The following is a 12,220-nucleotide window of genomic DNA, read 5'->3' on the forward strand; positions in this document are numbered from 1 at the left end:
TTTACGACCTAGTTTCTCCCCTATTGTTTATTAAAGACATTAAAAGTAATTCTGGAGGATTTTAATACAAGAGTCCTGCCAAAGTTTTGTTTAAATTGAAGAGTTCTGCAGCCATGGGTAAAGCTGAGGACCACTACTCTATGCTCTGCCTAGATTTTTGCTAAAGGTTTATTTAATTCAACAAATCTTATTAATCACCTGCTATTTCCTGGGCACTATGTTGAGTTCTGGGTATATAATGACAAAGTATGAAACAATCTTTCCTCAAAAGGTACAAGAACACATATGAGTAAATAGGAAAGAAACAGAAGAAAAATAAATACAAACAAATACAAATAAGTAAACTCAAGGCAATCTCTGCTCTGGAGGAACTTAGATTCTACCTGAGTGAGGGGAGAAGGGGATTAGGGGTAGAGATAATATAACAAACATACAAATAAATAGAAATTAACTAAAGAAAGGTAAGTTACACTATTTCTTTTCTAAAATGTGTTCTGTACCCATTATATGTAGGAGTATAGACCGTAATTTAAATTTTCAGGAAATACACCAAAAATTCCAATTTGGTCTCAGATCAAAAATTACATCTGTTAACAATAACAATCCTTTTTGAAAAAAAGAATCTCAACCCTCCCCTAGTGATGGATCTCTGAGCTTTACCCATAAGGTCTTAAAGTGACAACGTTCTCCTAATTACATATTCACCTGGTATCCATCCCCACAAATGAAACTACTCTCAGCTCACATTAATTGACACAATTACTAAAACACCCAGATCAGATTAGCTACTGCAGCTTGAAGGGGGGTGGGGGGAGGAATAGAAGAGAAATCATCGCTCCAGCAAATTGCCGGAGTGTTCAAAGGGCTCAGGAAGGTTGTTCAACTTGTAGATAGTTTTAAGTAAAGCTAATAAAACATGGCTACTTCATCAGTCATTCAGGAGACAGGGCTGCCAACATCTTGACAGAGCGTTTCAGCTCTGTCGCAGCGGGAAAAGTGGCTCTTTATGATTGGATGCCTTTTGTGGGAGCTTTTGATCATCTCTGCTGTGAATGTGTGTGTTTCATGTCAGAGAATCCTAGGATCATAGATTTACCTTCAAGCCTTCTAGTACAAGCCCTCATTTTACAGAGAAAGAAACTGAGACCCATAGAGGAGAAATTACTTACCCCAAGGGTCACAAAGTTAATAGGTGTCTGGTCCAGGATTTGAACCAGGGACCCTGGCTACAAATCTAGACTTCTGCCCCTAAGAATTTTCTATAAATAAATAAACACACACACATATATATGATATACATATATACACATACATACACACACACACACATATATGTATATGTGTATACATATGTCTATAGTGCCTGGAAGGCACTTCTGATGTGAAAGCTTGTCCCATCCTTTTCAGGGCTACTTATCCACCTTTGATATTTACCTGGTGCTCAATTCTCACCTGTAGCTCTAAGCAGTTGTAGCATGCACAGTGGCCAACTGCAGTAAACTGTCTTGTCAGACAGGCTAAATGAGGTTGAAAGTAACCAAGAGACCTCAGGCCCCTTGGGGGAAGGTCACGTGGACACTTCCTGATGGCAGATGAGAACACTTTGTTCCAACACCCAGGAAGGAAGCTGGAGTAGGTGCTGTGGAGCGCTTTGAGCTTGGCCAGGCATCAAAGACACCAAGGTCATCGACTGCATCCCAGACCCTCACCAGTCACCTTGCCAGTGGAGTTTGATGACTCTGGAAGAAAAAATGAGACTGACAGCTATGCACCTCTGCCTCAATTAAATTCAATTTGTACACAAGTTGTCACCCATGATGCCACTGGTCCTTTTCAGAAATGAAATGTAGAAAACAGCATGTGTTTTCATATGTATTAAGCCACCATGACTTCTGCAGCACAGAAGAGTGTGTAGAAGAGCTCTTCTGGAAACCAGAAAGGCTTGGGTTCAAATCTTCCTTCTGGGTTATCTGACTGTGTTATCCTAAACAAGTCACCTAACCCTTCAGTGCCCCCAGGCATCTTTCTAAGACTATAATTTGCCGAGGTGATGGGATTTTATGAGCAAGAGGAATATCCTTACCAGGGAGTTACTTAAGCCACTGAAATCTCAGGACCAGTCTCTGCCTTCAAGGAAGAAAGCCAGAATTAACTTGATTCATTTGGAATCAACCTGTTTCCGGGAACTTGACCTCAGTTTTGTGGTCTTTTCACTTTAGCTTTGTTCACATTATCATAGTCGTCATATATACGATTCTTTTTGCTTCACTTCATATGAGTCTCCCCATGTTTCTATAAATTCCTCTCATTCATTTGTTATGATGCAGTAATATTCAACTACATCCACATTCCCCTCATTTTTTCCAGCCCATTCCCTAATCATTAGGCAGACAGTTTGTTTCCAGCACTTTGCTATTACAAATAGGGCTGCTAGGAATATTTTGGCACACGTGAGCTCCCATTCATTTCCAAATTAATCATTAGGTACAGTGACTCATCCTACAACCTCTGCCATTTCTCTGGGCGCTTCTTCCTGAGATCTGAACATCATACTACGTACACAATTGTGCGAAGTGCCTTGATTCCAGCTCTTCTGATAAATCAGAGAAACATGGAGAAAATGACTGAAGACATATGGTACTTTAATTCCATGACAGGGAGGGAAGGGAGTTTTGCTAAGATTTCTTTGTTTCTCTTGCTTGATTCCGTGGAATCTGCTTCATTGTCATCTCATTTCTGCTTGCTTAGTCTGATCATTACTACCATTTCTAATGTCATCCTTTGCACATTTCATTTTCTCCCTTACTCTTTCTGTTCCAGTGACCACATTATGCAAATAAGGTTTCACCTTTTCAGGACAGTTTTCAAAGCTTATTAATACCATGACCATCATTAAAATCATCATCATCATCACCATCATCATCCATCATCATGAGTTTGAGACTCAGAACCTTCCCCTTCCCACCACAAAGTTTTCTCTGTTCCTCTTCCTCACTTACTAAATAGCCTTTATTTATATGGAGGGGATTCTGCTTTTCTCAGAAATTGCTCTCATCTGATACACAAGAGAAATAAAAACAATATGGTGGTCTCATTCATGGAGAAAATAAGAATTTGCCTGAAACTATCTTTGTTTCTGTTGCTGGATCCCATGGGATTTCATGGGATCAAGTGATTCACTTTTTATTCCTGGAGCTCGCCATTCTTTCTAAGCAGATGGTTTATAGAGTCTAATCCACCTTTTGCCTCTCCTAGACTATAGCTTATTATTCCCAGGCCTATAAAAACTGATTTAATTCTATTGAACTAAGGTGAGTTGGAGGAGGGGATATAAAATTAAAATCAGAGGAAGAGCAAAGCATTAAATTGTGACATAATTAAAAAGGCCTATATTATGTGTGTGTGCATATTTATATACAGAGATAGGAAGAGAGAGAGAGAGAGAGAGAGAGAGAGAGAGAGAGAGAGAGAGAGATGAATGGATGGATGGATGGATGGATGGGAAGAAAGAAAAAAGAAGGAAGGAAAAAAGGAAAGAAAGAAAAAGAAGGAAGGAAGGAAAGAAGAGAAAGAAAAAATGTGATTAAACCATGCATTTTAAAAATTTATTTATTTTCAGTTTTCAACATTCACTTCCACATAATTTTGAATTTCAAATTTTCTCCACATCTCCCCCCTCCCCCACCCTAGAACAGTGTGTATTCTGATTACCCTTTCCTCAAATATGTCCTCCCTTCTATCACCCTCCCCCCATCCTTATCCCCTCCCCTTCTGTTTTCCTGTAGGAAAAGTTAGATTTCTATATCCCATTGCCTATATATCTTGTTTCCTAGTTGCATGTAAAAACAATTTTTAAGATTCATTTTTAAAGTTTTGAGTTCCACATTTTCTCCCTTCCCCCCTCCCTACCCACCCTCATTGAGAAGGCAAGCAATTTGATTTAGGTTATACACATATAGTAATGCAAAACACTTCCATAACAGTCATGTTGTGAAAGACTAACTACATTTCCCTCTATCCTGTCCTGCCCTCTATTCTAATTTCTCCTTTGACTTGTCCCTCTACCAAAGTGTTTGTTTCTGATTACCCCTTCACCCAAGCCTCTGTCCCTTCTGTTATCCCTCCTCTCTTATCACCTTCTCCCTTGCTTTCCTGTAGGGTAAGATAAACTTCCATACCCAATTGACTGTATATGTTGTTCCCATCTGAAGCTAAATCCAAAGAAAGGAAGGCTCACTTATTCCCTGTCACCTTCCCCTTTTTCCCCTCCATTGGAAAACCTCTTTCTTGCCTCTTTTATGTGAGGTGATTTACTACATTCTACCTCTCTCTTTCTCTTTCTCCTAGTACATTCCTCTCAACACTTAATTTTTTAGATGTCATCCCTTCATATTAACTCACCCTGTGTTCTCTCTCTCTCTCTCTCTCTCTCTCTCTCTCTCTCTCTCTCTCTCTCTCTCCCTCACACACACACACACACACACACACACACACACACACATATATACGTGTACATATAATTTCCTCCAATTATCCTAATACTGAAAAAGGTCTCATGAGTTAAAAATATTATTTTTTCATGTAGGAATGTAAAGAGCTCAGCTTCAATAAGTCCCCTATGGTTTCTCTTTCCTGTTTACCTTTTAATGCTTCTCTTGATTCTTATATTTGAACATCAAATTTTCTATTCAGCTCTTGTCTTTTCAACAAGAATGCTTGGAAGTCCTCTATTTCATTGAAGTTCCATTTTTTTTCCCCCGAAGTATTATACTCCATTTTTCTGGGTAGGTGATTCTTGGTTTTAATTCTATCTCCTTTGACCTCTGAAATATCCCATCCCAAGCCCTCTGATTCCTTAGTGTAGAAGCTGCACATATCCCTCAACCCACAGGCACCAAAGGTCAGTGAGAGGGTCTTTTTGGCTGGCCAAGAGGGAGCGAGAGCGTCCCCATAACTCAGGTCTCCTCAGGAGGCTGCAGTAGAGGCAGCAGCACACGGGGCTCCCAAAGCAGGCAGTAGCCCACATCCATTGTTGAAGGTCTCGTCATAAACCCCCTGAGGGATCTGAGCCCTGTGTGGCAGCCCCACCCCCACCTGAGCAGCTGAACTTAATCTCACACTGAAGAGCAGCCCTGCCCCCGCCGAAAGCCCCTGAGGCTTGGCAGCAGCTCATTTGAATCTCAGCCCCCAAGTGCTGGCTGGGCAGAACTGGAGGTGAGCTGGGTGTGGAGAGGAAATTCAGAAGTCAAGTAACTGCTGGGAAAATGCCCAAAAAAGGGGAAAAAATAAGACCATAGAAGGTTACTTTCTTGGGGAACAGATGTCTTACCCCATCCTTTCGGATGGGGAAGAATAAGGCATACTGTCAGAAGAAGTCAAGGCCTCTGACTCCAAAGGGAACTTAAACTGAGCTCAGGCAATAGAAGACCTTAAAAAACAAGTTATCAACTTGCTAAAAGAAAACCAAAAAAATGCTGAAGAAAACAGCAGCTTTAAAAAGAGGCTAACTCAACTGGAAAAAGAGGTCCAAAAAGCCAACGAGGAGAAGGAGGTTTTAAGAAGCAGAATAAGCCAAATGGAGGAGAAGGTTCAAGAGCTCACTGAACAAAATAATTCTTTGAAAGAGAAATCATACAACAAACCAAAAGGTAATACAAAAGAAAATGATCTGTTACATTCTGTGATCAAATTTCATAGTTCTTTCTCTGAATGTGAAAAGCATTTTGCCTTAAGAGACCATTGGGAGTTTTTTAAGTCCTTGCATTGCAATGAAGTTCTAAGTCTACCAGAAAAAATCCTCACATACTATGGTTGTTGCTGTGTACAAAGTTCTCCTGGTTCTGCCCCTTTCACTCAGCATCAGTTCATATAAGTTTTTCTAGGCCTCTCTAAAGTGTTCTTGTTCATCATTTCTTATAGCACAATAATATTCCATTGCATTCGTATACCACAATTTATTCAACTATTCCCCAATTGATGGGCATCCCCTTGATTTCCAGTTTTTGGCCACTACAAAGAGTGCTGCTATAAATATTTTTGTACATGTGGAACCCTTTCCCATTTTTACGATCTCTTGGGGATACAGTCCTAGAAGCAATGTTGCTGGGTCAAAGGGTATGCACATTTTTGTAGCCAAATCACTCTCCAGAATGGTTGGGTCAGCTCACAGCTTCACCAACAATGAATTAGTGTTCCAACTCTCCCATATCTTCTCCAACATTTATCATCATCCTGTTTTGTGATGTTAGCCAATATGATAGGTGTGATGTGGTACCTCAGAGTTGTTTTGATTTGCATCTCTCTAATCAATAATGAGTTAGAGCATTTTTTCATATAACAATAGATAGCTTTAACTTCTCCCTCTGAAAACTGCCTGTTCATATCCTTTGACCATTTATCCACTGGGGAATCTCATTGACTTTTTGGACCTCTTTTGCCATTTGGGTTAGTCTAATTTTAAAGTTGCTATTTTCTTCAGCATTTTTTTTGGTTTCCTTTAGCAAGCTCCCATTTCTCTTCCCAATTTTTCCTCTACTTCTGATTTTGAAAATCCTTTTTTGAGCTCTTTCATGGTCTGTGACCAATTCATATTTTTCTTGGAGGCTTTCAATGCAGGAGTTTTGGCTTTGTTGCGTCCTTCTGGTTGTATGTTTTGATCTTCCTCATCATCAATGACATAAGAAAATACCTTTCCACTGAGAAAGTAAGAATCTATAGTCTGTTTCTTTTCCTCCTGTTTCTTGTTTTACCAGACAGTTATTTGACTTTTGAGCTCTTTGTTAAGTGAGGAGCTCCAGAAGCAACCACTTCTGAAGCAGTGGCTACTGCCACCCTGGGACTGAGGCTGGGGCTGGGACAGGACCACACTCCCCTTTCAGTCAAGTGAGAGACCCTTCCCACTGACCTTCAAAACTGTCTGGTGTTAGTGGGTTGAGAAGTCTATAAACTGCAGCCACTGCAAATGATTCAGTTCCCTATGGCCTGCTTGAACTCTGTCTGCACTTGCACAGCTGAACTGCACTTTGATTGTCTTGGGCTGAAATTTGCTTCAGTCTGTCAGTTTGTCACTTTTGCTTCTCTAAAATTTTTTTAGAGTCATTTTTTACAGGTTTTTTGAGGGATTTAGGGTTTAGAGCTCTAGCAGGTCCCTGCTTCTATTCTGAGATCTTGACTCCATCCCCCTAAACCAAGCATTTTTAGCAGGGCTTTTACTTAAGCAAAACCATTTCCTTCCAATGACCCTATTAACTATATTTTATAGACATGGCACCTGAGGTTTAGAAAGTGCACAGATTTGTCCATAGCCACAGAAATAGGAAATGTAAACCTTGATTCCATTTCCTGAGCCCTAATATGGAGTTTTTGACACTTAGAATAAGAATAGTTCACATTTGCACAGTGTTTTGTTTTCCATAAAAACACTCCTTGTAAGGTGTTATTATCCCCTTCATTATATAGATGAAAAAACTGAGACCCAGAGAATTAAAATGACTTGCTCATGATCACACAGGTAGGAACTGATAGGGAACTGGAATTCAGGTTACTTGACTCCAAATCTAATTCTTTTCCCACTGTACCACTCTGTCTTCTAAAATGGAGATGTTGTGCTTTACTTCCAACCTATTTGAAATTGTAGATGATTCCCTCCCTATCTCCACTCTGCTTCTGTGCACCCCTTCTGGGATACTCTTCCAAGTTTGATATGGCTGGTTGAGTCCCCAGAGGTGTGATTGCTACCTAGGGACCCAGGGATTTTTGTGAGAGTGACTATTCCTAACCTTTTAGTTCATGAGCCCCAACTGGTATGCTTCTCTTTGACAGTCAACCAAGATATTCAATTAACTCTTAGAAAAAAAGATATTTATCCAAATAGCACAGCAAGAACGGTGATTACAAAACATTTTCCCCAAAGCATCTGTGGGCACATCTCTTTGAGAGGAACAAATTCAAAGTATAATGGCAAAGTATCATGTTCCATACAGCCAAAGCCACTCACTACTGTGGAATTATATGACCTATGTCTTTCCTTTGTCTGAAAGGTCCTTAGGTCCACGTTGTGGGGTTCCTGTGCTGGTGATGAATGAGTCACTGAAGTACTGGTCTAGACTGGCTACCCACAGAATGACCATTCTGCTGAACAAATGCTTCTATTGGACTTGATTCTCCAAGGGCATGCTTTCACTACAGGGCAGGTTAACCCACAATGAGTAGGGCTGGGCCACATGCCTAAGGTTCTGAGCTGCCTCCTCACTGGCCAGTATCTGCTGGATAGATACAGCCACTGAACTCTGGAGGCTCCCTTTCCAGTGCCCTCCACCTCCAATCTCATGCTATTTCAGCTGGGTATGTTTCAGTGCTCTGTTCTGTGATAGTACCTCTGTGACTTTACCTGAGAACTTTAGTCTAGCATCGGCACAAGCCTCCCTTCCTGCCTTGGTTCTAAGATTTGTCATCTCCCAGGCAGGGATAAGAGAGGTATAGCCTTTCCTACTGGACTATTTTCCTTGGTTCCTTTGGTAAAGGATCTCACCTTAACTTCTGGAGAGCAAGCCATATTGTGTAAGAGGCAGAATGTGCCCTGAGGACCAATCCACTGTCACTGCTCTCCTTTTCCTATGCAGTTTAGCAATCCAAAGCCTCAGATCACAACAAGTTCTGAAATGTTCTACTTACATCTGCCTCACACTCACACTTTCATTATTTCTGTCTTTTCCATTCAGGTGTCCTGGAAGTTTTACTAGGACACAACTTTGTACTTTCTTCAAAGCCCAGCTCTGAAACCACCTCCTATAAGAAGTCTTTCTTGATTGCCCTTGCCCCCAGTTTGTTAGTGTTTTTTTTTCCCTTTTGAAATTACCTTACATAACATTACCTATAATTGCATTTATTTATATGTACATGTCATGTCATTCCACCAACCTTAAGCTCCCAGTTGGCAGGGGTTGGTTGTCTTTGCATCCCTACTCCCTAGCACAGCCCTTACAGATCTGAGGTGGGAACCTAGCTTGTGATTTTATCAGCATGAGGAACTGCATGTGAAGAAACCCCTTCTTCCAATGCCAACCAGCTTCTGCCTACCAACTCCTTCTTAAAGTTGCTTGAATATATGGCTTTTAATAAATTTTATTGAATTAAATCAACTTAAATTGATCATAGAATGCTAGAGCCAAAGCTGGAAGGACCCCAGAGGTCCTGTTATCCCACCTCCTAACCCTGCAGAGGGAGAAGCTGAGGCCCAGTGACTTGTCTAATAGTCATTAATGAATCAGATTGAATTGGGTAGACCCATTCTGATGATCAGAGTTATACAGAGAAATTAATCATCAGAAGACCATTTCAGTGATCCATGCTTCCCCCCAAAAAAAGAACCCAGACCCACAAAAAAGAGTTAAAACATCTCCCAAACCATGGCACATTTGGGTGACAATTCCTTGGTCATATTATTCCACAGATATCCAAGAGAAAAGGTTTGGTTGAGTTTTTGTTTCTTTGTACATATGATAATCAAACACATAGAAAAATGGAAAGAGAGCAAAAGTCTCAATCAAGGCTAAATTGGTAGAGCAGAAATGGAAAGGGGCCTAGCCTTATTAGAAAAAGAAATCCAAATATCGTCAGATTGGAGTTGGGTGGGACCTCCAAGTACATCTCTGCCTACTATCCATTCCTAGACTGATGGGGAAACTGAGGTCTAGAGAGGTTAAGTGGCTTTCTCAAAGTCACACAGGGAATGAGAGAGAGAGAGAGAATTTGAACTCAGTCCCACTGACTCCAAATCTAGTGCTTTCATCATGGCATTCTTATTTCCCATTTTTCATGAAGTTCATGTTTTTAAAATGTGGTTTCCAGCTTAATGGTATTTAAAATATCAGATTAAATACATTCTGGCCTTAAATACTTTCCCAAAGCATCTCAACCTAATCCCATAGAGATCTATGATTCCAGTCAAATATAAAACAAGAATGGGTGTCTGATGTCACCTTTGCAATGTTCATCTTGTACAGATCTCAATTTGTTGACTGTTACTGTTCTCTGTTCCTCAGTGCTTTTCCTTGTTTCTCTTTTCATTTCTTTTCATATTGATTCTGTAATTCTGTTTTGCACTTTTCACATTTCACACACTTAGATTTTAGTGATTTCTCTTTTCTAACCTCCATTTGTATTTATTATGTGTGCATGTCTTCATGCTTAAGCATAATGGTACCCCTAGATGCCCATCCATTTCATAGAACCCAATCCATGGCCTTTAAAACATTTCAGATTTTTTGAATGACGAACTCTTGCCTAGGCATGAAATACATTTTAGCCCCAACGTATTATGGGCTTACTTAAGAGAATTTCCAAGCTCAAAGAGGTTGGAATGCCAACCCCCTCATTTTACAAAGGGGGAGAAGTCTACAGAAGGAGGAGTTAGGTGGCTTGTGCAAGGTCAGGGCATGGAGGCAGGGTCATATTCCAGATCTCTGAGCATACAACTGAGCATTCTTGCCACTCTGCCATGAACATCTACATTTTGCAGAAGAGTATTTCTCAAGACTGGTAGAAATGTGCTGCTTCTAACTCTAACTTGAAAAAATAAAAACAAGAACCAGGAATAGCTTTCACAACATCTATCTTTTGAAATTCTGGTAAGTGAATCACAGAGAATTCTATACAACACGCGTTTTTGTCTCCAACCAATAGATGCGGATATGATAAGGAAAGGATTCTTAAGCAACTGTGACCTCACACACCTTAAAAAATTGTTTTGTGTGCTTTTGGGTTTGTTCTTTATGTCATGATCTTTTCTAAATAACTACTTTCTTAATGCTAGTATTTTAATTTTAAGTATTTTGAATCTAAGCAATACACACTAACACATTGAAGGTATACCTGATTCCACACTAGTAATCCACCACTTCTCTACCAAGAGCCTCATAATAGGATCATAGATTAGAAAGTAGAAGAGAACTCAGGAGTCGTCTTGTTCAACTCCTTCATTGGAAAGATAGGAAAACCGAGGCCCAAATGGTCAGATGAATTGCCCGAAATCACATGACTTGAGTCAAGATTCAAACTCAGATCTTCTGACCTTTTCCTGTTATGCCAGGCTGCTTTCTTGCCACCAGTCCTTTGGAGTCAAGACTAGTCATTGCACTGATCTCGATTCGGATGAGTATTGTTTTCTTTTATGTTGCTATATTCATTGTAGATTTGTAGATTCTTGTTTTTTTTTTTTTACTCTACTTACTTCAGTCATATAATTCTTCCCATGTTTCTCTGAATTCTTTATATTAATCATACCTTATTTTGTAATAGTATTCCATCATGTTCAAAAACCACAATTTGTTCAAATTCCCTAATCATCAGACATCCACTTTTATTTCCAACCAGAAAAAAACATTGTTATGAGTGGTTTGATAAATAGTAGACCTTTTCCTCTATCTTTTACATACTTGAGGTATGTACCTATTAACTGGGACAAAGACTATGAACAATTGAGTTACTTTTCTAGTATATTGTTTTCCACAACAATTGACCAATTTACATTTCTACCAAAATGTATTCGCACACCTTCTCCTATCTTGGTCCCCATAATGTCTCACAAGATTCTAGGGTATTCTGTTAAAATGAGGTTGTAGGGTAATAAAAGGAAGCATTGCAATAACATTAGAGTTGGGAATGACATTTTTTTAACCTTTTGTTTTTGGCCATGGAGGTTAAGTGACTTGCTCAAGATCACATGGGTAGTAAGAGTCTGAAGTGAATTTCTCTCTTCCTGACTCCAGGGCTGGTGCTCTACTCACTGCACCACCTAGCTGTCCTGGAAATGACTTTAAAAGCAAGAAAACTCTATTGTTTGAGAGGAATATAGAGCATTATTAATCACCATAACTGTGACAGTGTTATACCCTTTGACTCAGCAATACCACTACTAGGTCTGTATCCCTAAACGTTAAAAAGGAAAAGGACCTGTTTGTAGAAAAATACTTACAGAAAGTGTTTTTGTTGTGGCAAAGAATTAGAAACTGAGGGGATGCCCATCAATTGAGAAGTGAAAGAACAAGTTGAAGTATATGATTGTGGTTTAATATTATTGTACTATAAGTAATGATGAGCAGGATGCTTTCAGAAAAACCTGAGAAGATTTACATGAACTGATGCAAAGTGAAATGAGCAGAACCAGGAGAACATTGTACACAGTAGCAACAGTGTTGTATGACGATCGATTATAAACGCC

The sequence above is a fragment of the Notamacropus eugenii genome, chromosome 2, assembly GCF_028372415.1.
Source record: "Notamacropus eugenii isolate mMacEug1 chromosome 2, mMacEug1.pri_v2, whole genome shotgun sequence".
Lineage (NCBI taxonomy): Eukaryota > Metazoa > Chordata > Mammalia > Diprotodontia > Macropodidae > Notamacropus > Notamacropus eugenii.